The sequence below is a fragment of the Rhipicephalus sanguineus genome, unplaced genomic scaffold (assembly GCF_013339695.2).
Source record: "Rhipicephalus sanguineus isolate Rsan-2018 unplaced genomic scaffold, BIME_Rsan_1.4 Seq6215, whole genome shotgun sequence".
NCBI lineage: Eukaryota > Metazoa > Arthropoda > Arachnida > Ixodida > Ixodidae > Rhipicephalus > Rhipicephalus sanguineus.
This window is the reverse complement of record NW_023615641.1, coordinates 1-19,282: the sequence shown is the minus strand read 5'-3', so window position 1 is coordinate 19,282 and position 19,282 is coordinate 1. Positions and strand designations below refer to the sequence as shown.

Sequence of the window (19,282 nt, the reverse complement as noted above, 5' to 3'; positions counted from 1 at the left end):
GTGAAGACCTACGCAAGTGTCACTGGGCCGACTGGAGAAGAAGACACCACAGAACTCGTCATGGACGAGGCTGATGCCGAGGAAGCCGCGAGCGGAGTGCTGCCGAAAGACGAGGGGTGTGAAGCGGCAAAGCTAACTCCGCTCTCGAAGAACAAAGAAAGTCAGAAGGAGGAGGAGGGATGCCTAAGAGAAACAATGTCTGCAGGCGTCGACACAGGCAGTCTCGAAAGGCAAGACCATGTCGCCACGCAGTCACCGTCAGGTCGAGAGCAGGAAGTTATGGACGTGAACGGGGGAGCAAGCGGCGCCACGGTCTCCAAGCGGGGTCATGACGCATTGCTGGACACGGGTGAGGTCCCGAACGCGGCCGACTTGGAGGAACCACCGTCCAAGGCGGTGACCTTTCGTCGGGCCAAGTTCAAGCCAAGGCCGAACATACCACCGGATCGAACGACGGCGGAGCCGCAGCCTAAGTAACCGCGAGCCATTGCTGCTTCGCGGTAAGCCACGTGGTACTAAGTGGGGGCCAAACTGCCCTTGAAATGATAATGGAGAATGCCCTTGAAATGCTAATGAACTGTACCTTCCGAATGCTGCCAAGACGGCTGCGCAAGGCTCCTGCAAGGCATCAGCGTGGACGTTGACAGCACACGTAGTACGAGGTAGGTGCCGTGCGGTCCGTTCGTTCTCAAAAAAAAACATAACCATGGCGAATGGCACTGCACTTCGTTTTGCGACGTTAAATGTTCGAGGGCTCTGTTCCAGAAAGCGGCAGTATCAGCTTAGCCGGCTTTTCTTGGAAAAGAATATTGATATAGCGGCAGTGCAGGAAACAAAGATAGAACTCGAAGAGCAAACGGACCGCATGGTGCAACAGTTCCGCAATAGATACAATGTTTGTGTAGCACATGCTGTTGGAACGTCAGGCTGGCTGCGCCATTTTCGTTAGGAATGACTTGGGCATAATAGAAGAGAGGGTTGTTTCATGCCAAAGCGGAAGGCTGCTGCTTGTTGATTTTTCATTGTCGGCTTAGCAGTGGCGTGTGTTATCGGTATACGCGCCGAATACCGAGAATGAACGCTCAGCCTTCTTTGAAAGTGTACGCCAGTATTTGGAATGTTCAAGGAAAATAGTAATGCTTGGAGATTTCAATTGTGTGTGTTTTGCAGCAGACCGAGTGAAAAACCGCCCGGTACGCGATAAAAGCGCTCTTCTTTTAAGTACCCCTGTGCAAGAAGCTAATCTCGAAGACGTTGGTCACCTTCTATCGAGCGATGACGTGGCTGCCTTCACGCACTTTCAGGGGCAGAGCCATGCTAGGCTTGACAGAGCGTATGTCTCATTGGACCTTGTACAAAAGTGTGGCGATTATGGTGTGAAACATGTGTCGTTCAGAGATCATAGTCTCGTAATGTTCAGTATAGGTAAAAGGCAACCCAAGTCGAAATTCAACTGGAAGACGTGGAAATTTAACAATGAGATACTGCAGAATGAATCATTCTATGAATATGTGAAAGAAAAGCTGGATAAATTGATCGGCACTAACGAAGGTAACGTGCTGGAAATGTGGGAAATTTTCAAACAGGAAGTTAAGATAAGAGCAATAGAGGAAACCACTTTAGCTACGTATAACAAAAGGAAAAAAGAAAAAGAAATACAACGCGAGCTGAATTTTTTGTACTCAGTCGAAATGGAAAGCCCAGGAAGTAAAACCAAAGAAATAAAAACTGAAGAGCCAGCTGGAGCTTATCGATGAAGATAAGTTCAAAGGCGCAGTCATAAGAGCCCGAGCCGAAAGGGTGTGGCTGGACGAAACGCCGACTAAACGTGCTCTATCAGACGAAAAGGCGTATGCGAGGCGGAATGAAACCAGGATGATTAGGTACGCGAGCGAAATTACGAAAGAACCTCAACTAATAGAGCAGGCATTCCTTGAGCATTATGGAGAAATATTCGGTACGGTAGAGCACGTTACAGAAGAGTTTAAAACAGAATTTCTACTAAACATGCCCCGATTAGAAGATAGTGTGCGAGAGCGCTTGGAGTGGCCTCTAACCATCGGTGAAGTAGAAGCAGCAATTGAAGGTTTAGCTCGAGGCAAGTCGCCGGGCCCTGACGGACTCGGGGCAGGTTTCTATAAAGTCTTCAAAAGCGACATAAGCCAGGCACTGTTGAAAGTGTTTAATGAGGCCTACACGCAGAAGCAGGTTCCTCCGTCTTTTCGGACATCCCACGTGGTTCTTATACCGAAAACAGAGGATCCAGACAAATTGTTGAATGTCGACGCTTACCGTCCGATATCACTGATGAACGTCGATTACAAGATATTCACCAGGGTGCTTGGAAAGAGACTGCAGGGGGTGGTAACAAGTATTGTAGGACCGCATCAAACATGCGGTATCAAAGGGAGGTCAATATACACAAACATCCATACTGCCAGAAGCATTTTAGAATGCTGTGAAGAATTGGGCGAATGTGGAGCCATGTTGCAGCTGGACTTGCAAAAGGCTTTCGACCTGGTTGCTCATGAGATTCTTTTTGCGTACCTGAACACGTAAATCATAGATGACACGTAAATCATAGAGGCATGTTTAGTAAATCATAGATGCTGTAAAGATGTGTTACGAGGAATGCACTGCTCACCTCATAATAAACAAGGTCACGAGAGCGTTTAACGTGCGGTCATCTGTGAGACAGGGATGTTGTTTATCTCCCCTTTTATTCGCCATATACTTGGAACCGCCTTGTAGAAAGATAAACAGCAATGGCAAGGTAACTAGTTTTACACTGCAGTCCGCAGAAGTGAAAATACTTGCATACGCCGACGACATCGCGCTGTTTTCTCGCGATAAAGAAAGTGTGAAAACCGCGGTCGACGAGGCGCTTTTATATTGTAAGATGACAGGAAGTGCTATCAACTTTGATAAATCTTCGGGTTTCCGGATCGGAAGATGGAAGGGCCCCCCCAGTAGGTTTGTAAATGTACAGTGGATCGTCACGCCAGCAAAATACCTAGGGGTTCCACTTGAACACTATCGAAACGCCGCGGATTCCTGGAATGCAGAAACTGAAAGGGTCCGCGAGAACACACTGAAGTGGGGAGGTCGTAATCTTTCCATGTTTGGCCGAGCGATGGTCTGCAATTTGTTTGTCGTTGCAAAAATATTTTACGTGTTTCATGCTTTGTGTATGTCAAGAGCTAACATACAGAAATTACACAGAGTGCTCGCTGTTTTTGTGTGGGGATCAAGTTGGGAGCGAACAAGCCGCACTAACTTGTTTCGGTCTGTCAAAAATGGTGGGCTAGGTTTAGCACATTTGTTTACACGGCAGATTGTGTCAAGATTTCTTTACTTACGGGACCAAAAGAACCCATTTCTGTTGACAGTGCTTCAAGTAAGGCTCTGCGATGAACTACCAGAATTCATTGTGTCGTCGCGACGGTGTGTTTATGGCAGAGTGCGAGGATTCCTAAAAGAAATTGTCTGGGCTGTTCAATTCTTGAAGGTGCGGTTTTCTATGGAATACCTGAGTAATGTTCCGCGGAAGCGTCTGTACAAGGATTTACGAGACGTTATGCTACCCATGGCGTTGTATCGATCCATGTATTCTATAGGACCAGAGAGGAACGTGCTTAAAAGAGTGAAGCGAATGCCTTTGCGTGCATCGGTTAAGTCCTTCTTTTTCCAGCTGCACACGAACACATTACCTGTGAACACTTGGCTTGAGGAAAGAGGTATTTCCACACCATGGTCTGTGAACTGTTCATTATGCAATAAGTCTGAGACAGTGGAACATGCATTCATAGAATGCTAGGACGCAGTTTTCCATTGGGATATTTTACAAAGGACTCTAAAGAAGGACCTGCCGATCACACCGTTCGGTATTCGTTTTCTGCCAACATTTAATGAGGACACTGTACCGTATGACATGTTCATGCTGCTTTCCTTGCACTGCTTGTGGAAAAGCAGAATGGATGTGAGACACATGGAACTGAATCCCAGGCCAGTAAGGGAGCACTTCATTGAAAGCATGTGTTATATGAAAGAATGGTATAGCTTGCAACAAGATGAACCACCCTGGATGAATGTATTGAATGAACTTGTAAACTTGAAGCGCTTTTAACTCTGTGTCAGCCAGCGTGAGGCAGGCACTTTTATCGCCATTTATATGCCCTACTAATATATTCGCAACTCAAATCAACATGAGAGGGCGCTGCGGAGTCTGGTACGGTCTGGCCACACTGTGCAGCATGGCGGATTCACGGAGGTCCCCGCATCCGCTGTCTCTGACACAAATATTAACTTTTTGCAATGTGACTGCAGTTCGCGATGTTTTGTAGAACGGGAGCGGGTTGTCGATGCTGAACATCTCATATTAGTAGGAACGAGTGGTCCTGCAAGCGCGAGTGGCGTGCTGGAAGTGGTCGCGTTGTGTGTTCAAACATCCGGCGTGACTGCGGACCCACGCGAGATCCTCGTTCGAATCGCCGGTGTTTTCCGGGAGCCCTCCATCACTGAAGCAAAGTGCTCGTGCACAGCTGGACTGTCCGCGAAGTGCAAACACACTTCGGCTGTCTTGATCCGCTGTTACAGGTAGGTGACCCGTGACTAGTTACATCGACGCGCATGGTAACGCAGAGCAAGCTCACTGCTTCATTGCTTTTGAAGCAAGGCTGGCATAACGTAACTGCCCCTGCTCCTATTCCGAACTCGTTTCTTTTTTTCCTTTCCTCTAACGCAGTTCGCGCTTCATCATTCATCGTGTCCTACGCACAAGGAGCTGCTTCAGAGCAGCAGTTTGGGATAGCAAGAGGGCCAATGAAAGGAGTTTGTTGCATTACACTGACACTGGCTTGGTACGGCGCTGTTTTTTAGCCGTCTTCGCTGGCATGGGACATTGAAAAATAAATTGTTGAAGCTTTATGTGTCGATGTGTGTTGCATTTAGTTATTCACAACAGAAACACAATGTTTTTAGGAAAAAGAAAGGGCGCTTGCAAGCAAATTAGGGTCATGTTTGGAGCGTTATGAAACATTGCACACCGAACGTAGCATCTGCAAGACACAGTTTAAAGTTGCTTGTAACACAATAAAATGATGAATGCTTATGACGCTGACGTCAGCATAATCGAAATCTACATAACGCTACTTTAGGTACTAGTACTGCACTTGTAATACGGTATACGCCAGCAAAAAGTGGATGCGGTTGGTTTTCCTTAACTTGCAAGGGCGAGTAAAATTGTCGCGAGGGTGGCGTGCATGGCACCAATTACTGTAATAAACCGGCTGAGTGAAATACCAGCATCATATGGACACATTCGTGCGTGATTGGAAGACAAATCCGTACTCGTGCGCGGAGAGCTTTTTGAGTGCACTGCGAATTCGTCCGTTCCATGCAAGAGACTGCGCTTTCAATAAGTGCCAAGGTTACAATGATCGCTTCCCCGAACTTGCTGGTACGCCAGTAGTAAACACTGAGACTTCCTACACCCGTTCACGATGCGCGAGCGTTGTGCTGGAAAGTGCATAGGATGCCTTCCGGGTTGCCGCCACGTGTAGCGCAGAAGACGCGAACAACGCAGACACCGTTCAAAGGTCGCACATCTGCTCGAACTGCGGCATGATACATGCAGCAAATAGTCGCAAGTGTGCCCAATAGATTAAGTTCTCGTATTCCGGTTAACATTCAAAGAAAATAAGTTGCAGCTCAATCGCAAGTGTAATGCACATGGCGCACCGAGACCTCGCAGTGCCACATTTGTTGACATACTTCAGGCGCCGCAGCGACATGTAAAGTCGCTAGATACAATGGTCATGTAATAGGTTCTAGTTAAGAAGTTTACACTAGTGGCTCACCTGGAAAGAAGAAATCATCCCGTGCAAAATGCCGCGAGCAAACGGTCATCGTCGGCGTCACAGCCTTGCCGATGCGAAGATTCGCAATCCACCGCGCTCTGCGGCTTCGGTCTTTGGCCTCGGAAGGAAATGCATGAAAAAAAATAGCGCTATCTTTCCATCACGCTTGCACGCACTGGGGAGCACAGCAGAACTTCTTGGCCGTTTGTTTTTTTCTTTACTGGCGGCTCCATCTTACCGCCCACGACTGCAGCCGATACGGCACTTATGGCGTCCGGACTGTCTTGGACCTCCGTGCGCAGTTTCCTCCCACTGCCGCTAGGTGCCGCAGGAATTGCTGGAGTCGCGAATATTCCTTGTGTTAGTAAGTTTTGCCAAGCCGGTAATAAAGAAAAAAAAGCCTCCGTGGCGCAATCGGCTAGCGCGTTCAGCTGTTAACCGAAAGGTTGGAGGTTCGAGCCCTCCCGGGGGCGACGCTTCGCTTTATTTTTATTTCTTCACACTGGCTTCAGAGGAGTGTTCTGACTGTTGTGAGGGAACACCACACCAGCCTCCGTGGCGCAATCATTCTACTTCCGGACGCGCCAGCGAACGGTCGAAGGATGAACGGCCCCGATGGAGCGGCGACAGCGGCCCGTGCCGGCCGCGGTAACAGGATGGCTGTCGAAGAAGATAACGCTTACGAGATTGTGCTGCCTTCTCTGCCCACTCGCCGTGTTGTTCTCAACACGTTGTTTTTGCACGGAGACGTGCGTGAGCGGCCCTACAAGGTCGAAGACTTCCAAGACGCCCTCGCCACTGCTGGGGTGCTCCCTGACGTCGTGGCGTTAGGGGCGTACCAGATCAACCACGTCTGGGCGGTGACCCTGAAATCCGGTGAAGCCAGGAAGAAATTAGCAGCGGTTAAGGAGCTGAAGGTCAAGGGCCGCCGGTGCGTGGTTTTTGACCCTGAGGACCAGCAGGTCAAGCTGCGCCTGCATTGGATGCTGCACGGCGTCCAAGACGACGACATCCGGACCGCTTTTGCTGCCTTCGGGAACGTTACCGAGGTTACCCGAGAGCGTTGGCGCGTACAAGGCATGCGAGAGAAGGGCTCCACCACAAGGACCGTATTGTTGAAGCTGAAGCCGGGAGTAAAGGTCGACGACCTGCCCCACCAGGTTCGTGTCGCCGGCGAGTTGGCCCTCGTGGTGGTGCCCGGCCGGGCAATGCAGTGCCTGCGCTGCCATGGCACGGGGCATGTTCGCCGGGACTGCAGGGTGCCCCGGTGTTCGAAGTGCCGGCGTTACGGACACGCGGACTCGGACTGCGTCCGTACCTACGCGTCGGCGACGGGGCGGCCAAAGGTCGACGACAACGAAAAGCTCATGGACGTCGCCGAGGCGGAGGAGGCAGCGAGGGGAACCGAGGAGGCAGGAAAGCGGGCGGGGTCACAGGACACGATGGCGCCTTCCGGCAGTGATGCCCCGAAAGGGGATTGTCCTGGGGTCCATCAAAGTGCAGGTGACGCGTCTGGGTCAACGGGCAGCGCGCCGTCATCACAGGTCCTGCATGCAGCGTCGTCAGGAGGCGACACCGGCAAAGGCTTCGTTCCAGCACAGCAAGGGGCGGCGGTACACTCGGCTGCGTCAACCGAGACGGTTGGGAAAGCGACCGACAGTCAACCAGCTGCCAAGATCGGCGACATTAAGACCTCGATAGAGACACAGCCGGAAAAGAGTGGCGTCCACACGCCTACTAATGCCGCCGTCGCGTCGAAGCGTCTCCACCCCGAGACCAGCAACCACGGCACCCAACCGACGGCGCCTGGCATCGAGGAACCCCCGGCAATGACAGCCCAAGTACGGCGGTCGTCTCTGCGACCGCGCCCGAACCTGTCTTCCGACAAGCGCTGCGGCAACGCGGAGCCCGTTGGGCAAGTCCAAGCATCGGCGCCGGATGGCAACGCCGGCGATGGCATCGTCTAGCCACGTGCTAGACGCGAGAGGTATGTACTATGCTGTTGGTCCCTTATCCTGTCGTTAAAATGGCGCCTGTCTGCCCGTTAAAAGTCGCGACGATACACGTTTGAGGACTGGCAGGGAAAAGAAAACAAAGCCAGCTTTACCGACTTGTACCCGAACGAGAGATAGACGTGCTTGCAGCTCAGGAAACGAAAGTCGATGGAGAAGAAGAGACCGGCAGCATGGTGCAACGTTTCGCGTCTAGATTTTTTGTTGTAGTCAGTCATGCAGTGGGCACATCGCCTGGATGCTTACTTTTTGTTAAAAAATTCGCTTTATTTTTATTTCTTCACACTGGCTTCAAAGGAGTGTTCTGACACTGGTGAGAGTGCAGCACGACTGCCTCCGTGGCGCAATCGGCTAGCGCGTTCGGCTGTTAACCGAAAGGTTGGAGGTTCGAGCCCTCCCGGTGGCGACGCTTCGCTTTATTTTTATTTCTTCACACTGGCTTCAGAGGAGTGTTCTGACACTGGTGAGAGTGCAGTACGACTGCCTCCGTGGCGCAATCGGCTAGCGCGTTCGGCTGTTAATCGAAAGGTTGGAGGTTCGAGCCCTCCCGGTGGCGACGCTTCGCTTTATTTTTATTTATTCACACTGGCTTCAGAGGAATATTCTGAGACTGGTGAGAGTGCGGTACGACTGCCTCCGTGGCGCAATCGCAGTGGTGGATTTGGTTTAGTCCACTTATTTGTTAAACCAATTGTGTCCAGATTTATTTCCTTGCGTGACCAGAAGAACGACTTCCTCCGAACAGTAATACAAACGCGATTATCTAACGCCATCCCGGAATTTGTTGTATCTAGTATTCTGAAGCAAGCGAATGTTCGCGGCTTCCTTCTCGAGGTCGTTTGGTATTTCCAAATGCTAAGAGTGAGATTTTCAATGGAGTACCTAAGTAATGTTCCGAAAAAGCGTCTATATAAAGACATTATCGACGTTATGTTACCAGTGCCTGTGTATTGAGCTATATACTGTGTAGGCTCAGAGCGAAACGTTTTAAAGACAGTTAAAACAATGATAGTCCGCCCATCGGTTAAAACATTTTTCTTTCAATTACATACGAACACTCTACCGGTGAAACCGTGGTTGAAAGACAAAGGACTGTTTGTACCATGGTCAATAAGCTGCCTCATCTGCCGAAAGCCCGAAACAATTGAACATATTTCCCTAGATTGCTGGGATGCAGTATTCCTGTGGGATGTCTTGCAGAGAACCCTCAAAAAAGAACTCCCTGTAACGCCCTACGGTATCCGTTTTCTTCCCGTAGAAAATGAAAACGGAGTACCTTATGACATGATCATGGCTCTGACCCTACACAGCATATGGAAAACGTGTATGGCTGTACGAAATGTCGATGTAGACGCCAAGGCCCCCCGAGAATACTTCATTGAAAGTATTGTCCAAATAAGAGATATGTATAAGTCGCAGTCCCAACCACCAGATTGGCTACCTGTATTAGATACTTTAGTAACCTTAAAACGGTTCTAATGGTTCTGTTGGCCTCATAGTGCGGTGAATGTTATGTATGCTTGAAGATGTGGCAATAAAGAAAAAAAAAGCCTCCGTGGCGCAATCGGCTAGCGCGTTCGGCTGTTAACCGAAAGGTTGGAAGTTCGAGCCCTCCCGGCGGCGACGCTTCGCTTTATTTTCATTTCTTCACACTGGCTTCAAAGGAGTGTTCCGACTGTTGTGAGAGAACAGCACGCCAGCCTCCGTGGCGCAAGGTGCCGCGGCACCGGACACATAAGGCGCGAGTGCCGAGTACCACGCTGTGGGCTCTGTCGTCGCTATGGCCACGACGAGACCCAGTGCGTGCGTAGCTACGCCAATGTGACAGGGTCTGGAAGAAACGACGCCGTTGACGAGCACCTCATGGACCAGGCTGACGCGGAGGCGACCGTGTCGGGGGGGGGGGAGGGGGGAGACTCAGCGAAACCTGATAGCGAGCCACAGACGGAACTTTCTGAAAAGAACGTGGGCCGTAGAGACGACGGCGCGGCCGCACCCGCGTATGACACGAAGGAAATGGCAGACGCTGACGCGGACACCAACAAGACAAGTACCACCGCGAGCACCGCAACTAAAAGAGAAGAAAGCCATCAGGAAAGCACCAACATGGATTGCGACCAAAAGACGGTCGTAAAGAGACCGCGTGAACAAACCGAGGAAGACGGCACACCAGACGGAGGCTGCGCAGAAGAACCACTCCCGAAAACGCCGGTCTTCAGGCGACTTCCAATGAAATTCAAATCCAAGGTGCCGCTAGACAAGAGGACGGCACCGCCAGCAGACCCGCCTTAGCGGGGATGCTGACTGCAGACTTCGCGACAGAGCCTGGGACGGACGGGTAGCACAGTGAACTCTGAAAATGTGTGCTGCTAGAGGAGACGCTTGGTCTTCGCCTGAAAAGACGATACCACCTGACGTGGAGAGTCCGTTGGCCGCAAGTCTGCTTCCTGGCGTGATGGGCCCTTCAAACGGTGTGAGTTTTGACCCCCTGCAGTCGGCATTAACGAATTCTGCTGTGGCTCTGAAAGTAGCCACCTTGAATATTCGCGGACTAACTTCTCAAAAACGACAAGCGCAGTTAAAACGAATGCTGACTGATAATGACATTGATATACTAGCGCTGCGAGAATAAAAAATTGACAGCGAAGAACTAACTGAACGGCTGGCGAATAATTACAAAACAAACTATAACATATGTGTGTGTCATGCCAATGGCAGGTCTGGGGGGTGTCTGTTATTTTTAAAACAGTCTATCGGCATTAGTGAGGAAAAACTCGTTACTTCCGATAATGGGCGACTTGTACTTCGCGATTTTACTTTTGATGGTACGCGTTTAGCGTTGAGTCCGCGGAGCGTTTAATGAATAAACAGCACAGGTTCAGCGACCAGCAGTCCGAAGCGGAGCAAGCACGAGCACCAACAACCGTCCTCGTCTTCGTCTTTCACTGGCGCCCCTGTTTGCGCCCTATCCATTCTACAAATCACTCCCCCGCAGAAAAGGAGCCATCCTGGCGACTTAAGGAACAGGGACGACTGGTGGGTCGTAATGCGGCTTCAGTCGGTCGACGTGAACAATCTCACGGCCACGGCGGCGCCGGTCTGCGGATGGTTGAACGGGCTCGACAACATAGTTGACGGGAGAGGCTTGACTTAGGACGCGGTAGGGGCCTTCATACTTCTGCAGTAGCTTTGTGGAAAGGCCAGGAGCAGAGGAGGGAACGCGAAGCCACACCAATGTTCCAGGCGAATATGACTGGGGAGGCAGGTTTGCGTCATGGAGGTCCTTTTGGCGTGCTTGGTCTTGTGCGGTTAAGGAACGTGCGAGCTGCCTGCATTCCTCGGCGTAGGTGGCGACTTCAGATAGAGTTGTGGACTCTGAAGCGTCCGGGCGGTACAGAAGAATGGTGTCCATAAATGAGGAAGGTTCGCGGCCGTAAAGAAGAAAGAAGGGAGAAAATCCTGTCGTAGACTGAGTAGCGCTATTGTAAGCGTACGTAACAAAGGGTAGTATGCGGTCCCAGTTGGTGTGGTCAGCGGAGACGTACATGGACAGCATGTCGCCTAGTGTGCGGTTAAAGCGCTCAGTCATTCCGTTGGTTTGTGGATGGTAGGCGCTGGTTGTCCGGACGCTCCGCGGACTCAACGCTAAACGCGTACCATCAAGTGGTGGAGAGTGCTGGTTCTCTTTTGCACCCTGGAACTCCGCAACCGGACTCTACCTTCCCTGTCAACCATGCCCGACGACGTCGCACAGCAGCATGCTGCCACATACCCAGCACCTCCACCACTTGATGGTACGCGTTTAGCGTTGAGTCCGCGGAGCGTTTAATGAATAAACAGCACAGGTTCAGCGACCAGCAGTCCGAAGCGGAGCAAGCACGAGCACCAACAACCGTCCTCGTCTTCGTCTTTCACTGGCGCCCCTGTTTGCGCCCTATCCATTCTACACTTTTTGTAAAAAAATGGCGAATAGTTTGTGTGTACGCGCCTAATATTGCTTGTGAAAGAAAACATTTTTTGACTACGTAGATACTTTTCTAAGATGCGATCGTGTTGTTGTGCTGCTCGGTGATTTCAACTGTGTGTGCATGCCCGAAGACAGTGTGAAAAATGTTCCAGTACGCGACAAAAGTGCATTACAGCTTGCTGCAATAACTTATGAATATGGCTTGGTAGATGTAGGGTATCTATTCCGTGGCAGTCATGTGGAGTTTAAACATTACCAGCAGCAAAGTCACGCCAGACTGGATAGAATGTATATATCTGGATGTATTGTACCTCTGTGCACAAACTATGCCGTGAAAAACCTTAGTTTCACTGATCACTCTCTCGTAACGATCGAAATTGGCAAAAAAAGAAAAACTACGAATTTTAACTGGGATTTATGGAAGTTGAATGAAAAACTCTTGGAGGACGAGATGTTTGTGAAAGTAGTAGGCAAGAAAGCTGAAGATGCACTTCGTAATGGAAGCGCAAGTTACATAAGCGTCTGGGAGCAATTTAAAAGTGGAGTTAAAATGTACGCAATTGAGAGGTCAGGTGTCATAAGATACAAGGAAAAGCAAAAAGAAAAAGAGCTGCAGAGCACACTGGAATATCTACTGAATGCAGATAGCACTATACCCGGATTGTTTAGCAAAGAAATAAAGGAAGTTAAAAGACAGATGGAATGCATTACGGAAGAACGATATAAAGGGCTAGTAATAAGGGCACGTGCTGAACGTTTCACAATGGGCGAAGTGCCCACAAAACGAGTGCTTGCGGAAGAAAAACGATATGCAACAAAAAAAGAGATTAAAGAAATTCGCTACGAAGGTGAGCTTTCTTCGGAGCAGCAAGTTATCGAAAAAGCTTTCCTTGAAACGTACCGAAGACTCTTGGGCGGTAAAACGGAAGTGAAAGACGAATTCATAGAAGCATTTTTGTCACTTATGCCGAAATTGGAAGATGACGTCAGAGATGCGCTGGAAACGCCCATAAAGATAGAAGAAGTTGGGCAAGCAATCGATGGCCTTAGTAAAGGCAAGTCACCAGGACCTGATGGCATAGGGGCAGGGTTTTATAAAACTTTCAAAAGTGAAACTACTGTAATGCTTTATCACGTTATTACTGAAGCATATGAAGTTAAGCAACTGCCTCTGTCCTTTAGGGCGAGTCACGTCATACTCATACCAAAAATTGATGACGCAGAAAAGTTGCAGTGTGTGGAAAACTATAGGCCCATAAGTCTCACGAATGTTGACTATAAAGTTTACATTAAAGTTCGGGCAAAGAGACTACAAACAGTAATTACGAGTATTGTTGGTGCACACCAGACGTGCGGTATAAAAGGACAAACCATTTTTAATAATATTCACACGGCGAGAACCATTTTAGAATGTTGTGATGCAACTTATGGCTACATAGCGGTGATACAATTAGACTTGCAGAAAGCCTTCGACAAAGTGAGTCATGAAATATTATTTGCGCTATTGGATCACACTTATGTTGGTGGAGTAATACGAGATGGTGTGAGAATGGCATATCAGAACTGCTATGCTAAACTCGTGATTAACAAAAAACTTAGCGCTAGCATAGCTGTGACATCTAGTGTGCGGCAAGGATGCCCTTGTTCCGCTCTGTTGTTTGCCATCTACTTAGAACCCTTTTGTTTAATATTGATGAGCAACACAAAAATAACAGGAGACAAGTTCTTGACACATGAGAAAAACGTTTTAGCGTACGCTGATGATATCGCGATATTTTGTGAAAATAAGAACAGCATACAGGAGGCGATAAGAGAAGCAAGAACATTTTGTGCCTATACTGGAAGCGCCATCAGCTGGCAAAAGTGTTTGGGTTTTTGGCATGGTGAGTGGAATTCCAAACCAGAGTACTTTCAAGGGATCACATTCACCACCACGCCGCCCAAGTATCTTGGAGTGCCTTTAAAATATTATCAAGAAACCACTGAGCAATGGGCTGATGAAAGTGAAAACATTCGGGCAAAGGCAACCAAGTGGGGAGGATGTGACCTTTCGATCTTTAAGCGCGCAACAGTGTGCAACGTGTTTCTTGTAGCGAAAGTTTTTTACATGCTACAGGTATTAGGTATGTCTCGAATATGTGTGCAAAGGTTGCATAGAATATTTGCAGTGTTTATTTGGAAGTCTTCTTGGGAACGAACTGGCCGAATTATTCTTTTTCACAAGCTTAAGAAAGGGGGAGTGGGATTGTCGCATTTGTTCCTCAAGCAGGTTATTCTAAGATTTTTTTACTTAAGGGATCAAAATGATGGATTCTTGCGTGCGGTGATGCAAGTGAGACTACGTGATAAGCTACCACAGTACATTGTATAATCGTATTCTCCAACGCAGGTAGCGGTGAGAGGTTTTTAAAAGAAGTTTTTTATGCCTTCCAGTTCCTCCAAGTGCACTTTTCGTTAGAGTATTTGTCATCGGTAACCAAAAAACAACTGTATAAGGATTTAGAGGATATCATGTGCCCAGTGCCTGTATACCGCAATAGGTATGTATTAGGATCTGAGAAAGATGTGCTTAAACGTATTAACAGAATGCCTGTAAGAGCGTCAACTAAAACTTTTTTTCTTTTTGTTACAACTGGCACGCTCCCCATTAAACCATGGCTAAAAGATAAGGAATTCTATCTACCATGGGGTGTAAATTGCTTGATATGCAATGAGCCGGAAACAATCGAACACATTTTCTTAGATTGCTTTGATTCTGTGTTCATGTGGGGCATCCTCCAGAGAACTTTAAAAAAGATTTTCCACTTACACCATTCGGAATACGCTTTTTGCCTTGGGAACAAACAGGGGATGTGCCATGTGACATGATAATGCTAGTAACCATGCACAGTGTCTGGAAAACCAGAATGGATATCAGGCATGAAAATGAAGCACCAAAAGCCGCCAAGGTATACCTTCACGATTACTTGTTGTACATTAGAGATGTGTTACACGAACTTCCTGAGCCACCTGACTGCCTACCCATGATAGAAAAACTGCTCACAGTGAAATATTATTAAATCAGTTACACGGGACAAGATGCCAGTCCCGTTTTTTAAATGTATATGTGAACATGTTGTGAAGTGTTGAATTCAAAGATAAGAATTCCTATATAAAGTGTGTCTTGACAAAAGCAGGAAATAAAGAAAACAAAACCTCCGTGGCGCAGTCGGCTAGCGCGTTCGGCTGTTAACCGAAAGGTTGGAGGTTCGAGCCCTCCCGGGGGCGACGCTTCGTTTTATTTTTATTTCTTCACACTGGCTTCAGAGGGGTGTTCTGACTGTTGTGAGAGGCCAGCACACCTGCCTCCGTGGCGCAATCGGCTAGCGCGTTCGGCTGTTAACCGAAAGGTTGGAGGTTCAAGCCCTCCTGGGGGCGACGCTTCGCTTTATTTTTATTTCTTCACACTGGCTTCAGAGGAGTATTCTGACATTGGTGAGAGCGCAGCACGCCTGCCTCCGTGGCGCAATCGGATTTTCACTTCCGGCCACTGCTGTGTACGGACGTGTGCATCATGCGCTCCGTAGGGGCGGATACAGCGGCCCAGATGGGACGCAGAAACAGGATTGTCGCCGAAGATGCACAGGATTACGAAGTCGTTTTGACACAGTTGCCTACCTGTGCGTGTGTTATGAATACTGTTTTTGTACACGGAGATATTAAGGCACGACCGTATCATGTTGAAGACGTCGGTGACACTTTGGTTAGTCTGGGTATGTTGCCTGAGGTACTCGCCTTAGGCGCTTTCCAGATGAACCACGTCTGGGCTGTGACTTTCAGTACAGCGCAAGCCACGAAAAAGATGCTAGCACTTGGTGACCTAAAGATAAAGGAAAGGCGCTGCCTCGTTATCGACCCGAACAAGCAGGATGTCCGGCTAAAGCTTTATTGGCTTCTGCACAATGTACCGGATGAAGATGTGCGCACCGCACTCGCAAATTATGGAATAGTGACAGAAGTATCGAAGGAACGTTGGCGCGTCCAAGGTATCGCCGATAAAGAAACCTCAACCAGGACTGTCACCCTGCAATTGAAAGCGGGCTTGACAGTCGAAGACCTACCACACCAGCTCCGAGTGGGCGGTATAACAACGCTTTTGGTTGTGCCAGGACGGGCACCGCTTTGCTTACGATGTCGACGAACGGGACATATACGCCGGGACTGTCGCATACCCCGGTGTGGTCGGTGCAGACGCTACGGTCACGAAGACAGCGAGTGTGCCCAAACATACGCCAGTGTGGCCGGGCCTGTGGCTGGCGACCATCTCACGGAGCACATAATGGACCAAGTTGATGCAGAAGAAGCAGCGGAAAGCAGAAATCGGGGTCCCGTATTCACGCCCCTTTCTAAGGGCCCGAAGGACGAAGGAAGCGAAGCGGCTCAGGCTGAACAAACGGGTCAACAGACCAACAGTGTGAGCTATATACCGCGGGACGAAAGCGATAACGAAAATGAGCAAGGTATTGGGTCGTCGACTGGACAACCTGAAGATATGGACGTCACAAGAGCGGGGACAAGCGCAAAGCGAACGCTTGAAGATGTCAGCAACGAGGACGCAGAGCCAGAGAGGACAACAGGAGGTGAGCCGGCAACGAAAGCGCAACGCTCAGGCGACCCAGCTTGAGGTTCAAGCCGAACATCGCTGCGGGCACACGTCCGCCGCCGAAGCCACCCTCGTAGCCACGGGGAAAGACAGTCAACGAGGGACCTAAATCCATAGGCGCTCAAGGACGTAGCGAATATGGCCTCATTATTATGTGACGCGTGTGGAAAGTGCACGCCTTGTACGTGCCTATGCACAACTTAAACGGTGGAAGCCAGGGATGTGTCAATCGGCGAGGTAAGAACCATGCGGTCGGTATATTGCCCGCGGCCTTCACAGCCCATAACTACGTTGCGTATCGCAACTTTAAATGTGCGTGGACTTCGATCTAAACGAAAGCAATATCAGGTTAGTCGCCTTTTCCTAGAGGACGACCTCGATATCATAGCGGTACAGGAAACGAAGGTCGAAAGTCAAGAACAAACGGACCGCATGGTCGAACCTTTTCGGTCCCGCTATAATGTTTGCATATGTCATTCTGTTGGCACCTCTGGAGGGTGTGCTCTCTTTCTGCTGAACTCTTTAGGATTTGTTGAAGAGTATATTCATGCTAGCGATGACGGCCGTCTCGTTTTGTGCGATTTTGACGGTTTTGGTAAAAAATGGCGCATCATTTGCGTATATGCACCGAATAGTATAACTGAGCGGTTATCCTTTTTTGCAAGTGTCGAACTGTATTTAAAATCTGAAAGAAACGTGATAATTCTGGGGGATTTTAATTGCGTGTGCTTCAGAGAAGATAGACGCAAAAGACTATCTGTTTGTGATCAAAATGCTTTGTTGCTGTCAGCGCTTATGCAAGAGGGGGGTTTTGAAGATGTAGGAAACGTATTGCAAATTGCAAGTGGCGCTAGGTTTACGCATTTCCTGCGCGATTGCCATTCCCGTTTAGATAGAGCATACGTATCAGGTGTACTCGTGCCGCTATGCAGCAGTTACGAGCACAAACCAGTAGCTTTCAGTGATCACAGTGCCGTAATGTTTTCTCTGGGAGTGAAGAAGAAAAGATCAACCTTTTCTTGGAAACTGTAGAAACTGAACAATAAATTACTTAGTGATGAAGTCTTTGTGGATAAGGTAAAAATACTTATTGAAAAAGTGCGCTCGTCTGAGTCGGGGCGAATGGTCGCTGCATGGGAACAGTTCAAGGAAGAAGTTGAAATTGCTGCAATTGAAAGGTCTTCCATGTTACGCTACAATAAAAAAAGAAAGCAAAAAGAACTACAAGGTCAGCTAGAATTCTTGTTGTCAGTCGAAAGCACGCGACCAGGCACTTTAACTAAAGAGATAAGAGAGGTCAAGAACCAGCTCGAGATAATGGACACTGAAAAATACAGAGGAGCAGTCATACGCGCACGCGCAGAACACCTTTGGCTGGGGGAAACACCGACGAGACGCTCGCTGAGCGAAGAAAAGCGCTACGCCTCGCGTAAAGAAATAAAACAGATTAAATACGGAGGAGTGACTACCACGGACAAACAGATGATTGAAAGCGCGTTTTTGTATTATTATAAAGGACTTCTTGGGTGCAGCGGTAACAAAGAAGCAGCCTTGGACAGCGAGTTTTTGTCAATAATGCCGACACTAGATAAGGAAACCACCGCACGCCTCGAAGAGCCAATATCAGTTGGGGAAATTGAAAGGGCCATTAATGAGTTAAGTGAAGGGAAAACGCCCGGCCCGGATGGACTAGGCACAGCTTTTTACAAAGCATTAAAAGATGAGCTGTCGGAGCTGCTGTTACGCTTCGTAGCGGAGGCTTACGAGGTAAAGGAAATGCCGCCGTCCTTTCGAAGGTCACATATTGTACTCATACCCAAAAGTGAAGATCCAGTGAAGCTCTTGTCAGTGAGTGCTTGCCGTCCCATAAGCCTCGCTAACACTGATTATAAGGTTTTTATGAAGGTACTTGCCAAGAGACTGCAAAGCGTAATAATCGTAGGACCACACCAAACATGCGGAATTAAGGGCCGAACAATAGGAACCAATATCCACACTGCGAGGAGCATCCTTGAGTGTTGCGATGCATGGTACAGCCAAGTAGCAATGTTGCAACTAGACCGGGAAAAGGCTTTTGACCGTGTTATGCATGATGTACTTTTTTCAATATTGAAACATGTAAATGTAGGAGATGTTATTTTAGAAGAGGTGAAGATGTCGTATTGGAATTGTATTGCTAGCATCGTAATTAACAAGGAAGTCTCTGCAAACTTTCAAATTGCAAGGAGTGCCCGTCAGGGTTGCCCAATTTCCCCCTTAACATTTGCTATCTACTTGGAGCCCTTTTGTTTGAGCATAATCAATAGCGACAAGATACATGGTTTTAGGTTAATGACGGCTGAGGTCAAAGTACTGTCCTACGCAGATGACATCGCTGTTTTTAGGGGCGAAGCTCCTTAAAGCGGCACCCGTTCGTCCCCGTCGTAGTGCGTAACCAGTCTTCACCCTAGTACCAGATCTTGACCTCCAAGGTGGTGCCGGTGGGAGATTTCTCCTGTGCGTTGTTGAACAATAAAAAATTCGCAGCGTGCGCGTTAACTAAAAGCCGAATTCTTCTCTCTCTCATTCCCATTAGCAGCCATTGGCATGTTCCAGTAGGAAACGTTAGTAGAAGTAAGAAGTGTAAGCGTTAGCTAAAAGCCGACTTCTTCTGTCTCTCATTCCCATTAGCAGCCATTTTTTACCTCCAAGGTAGTGCCTGTGAGATTTCTCCTGTGCGTGATTAAACAATAAAAATTTTGTTCAAAACGCCGTTGAGTTGATGAAATAAACGCTAACGAAAAGACGCCAGATGTTTTCTAAA

The 19,282-nt window shown here is 48.6% G+C and overlaps 5 non-coding genes across 5 annotated transcripts; all 5 read left to right on the top strand.

Moving 5' to 3' along the window:
• The first annotated feature begins 6,257 nt into the window (after positions 1–6,257).
• Positions 6,258–6,331, top strand: Trnan-guu (transfer RNA asparagine (anticodon GUU)). Its single transcript has one exon. It is a non-coding gene; the product is annotated as a tRNA-Asn (tRNA).
• A 1,871-nt stretch (positions 6,332–8,202) lies between these two features.
• Positions 8,203–8,276, top strand: Trnan-guu (transfer RNA asparagine (anticodon GUU)). The gene has a single exon. It is a non-coding gene; the product is annotated as a tRNA-Asn (tRNA).
• Positions 8,277–8,352: 76 nt separating this feature from the next.
• Positions 8,353–8,426, top strand: Trnan-guu (transfer RNA asparagine (anticodon GUU)). The gene has a single exon. It is a non-coding gene; the product is annotated as a tRNA-Asn (tRNA).
• A 6,604-nt stretch (positions 8,427–15,030) lies between these two features.
• Positions 15,031–15,104, top strand: Trnan-guu (transfer RNA asparagine (anticodon GUU)). The gene has a single exon. It is a non-coding gene; the product is annotated as a tRNA-Asn (tRNA).
• A 76-nt stretch (positions 15,105–15,180) lies between these two features.
• Trnan-guu (transfer RNA asparagine (anticodon GUU)) lies at positions 15,181–15,254 on the top strand. The gene has a single exon. It is a non-coding gene; the product is annotated as a tRNA-Asn (tRNA).
• The last annotated feature ends 4,028 nt before the right edge of the window (positions 15,255–19,282 follow it).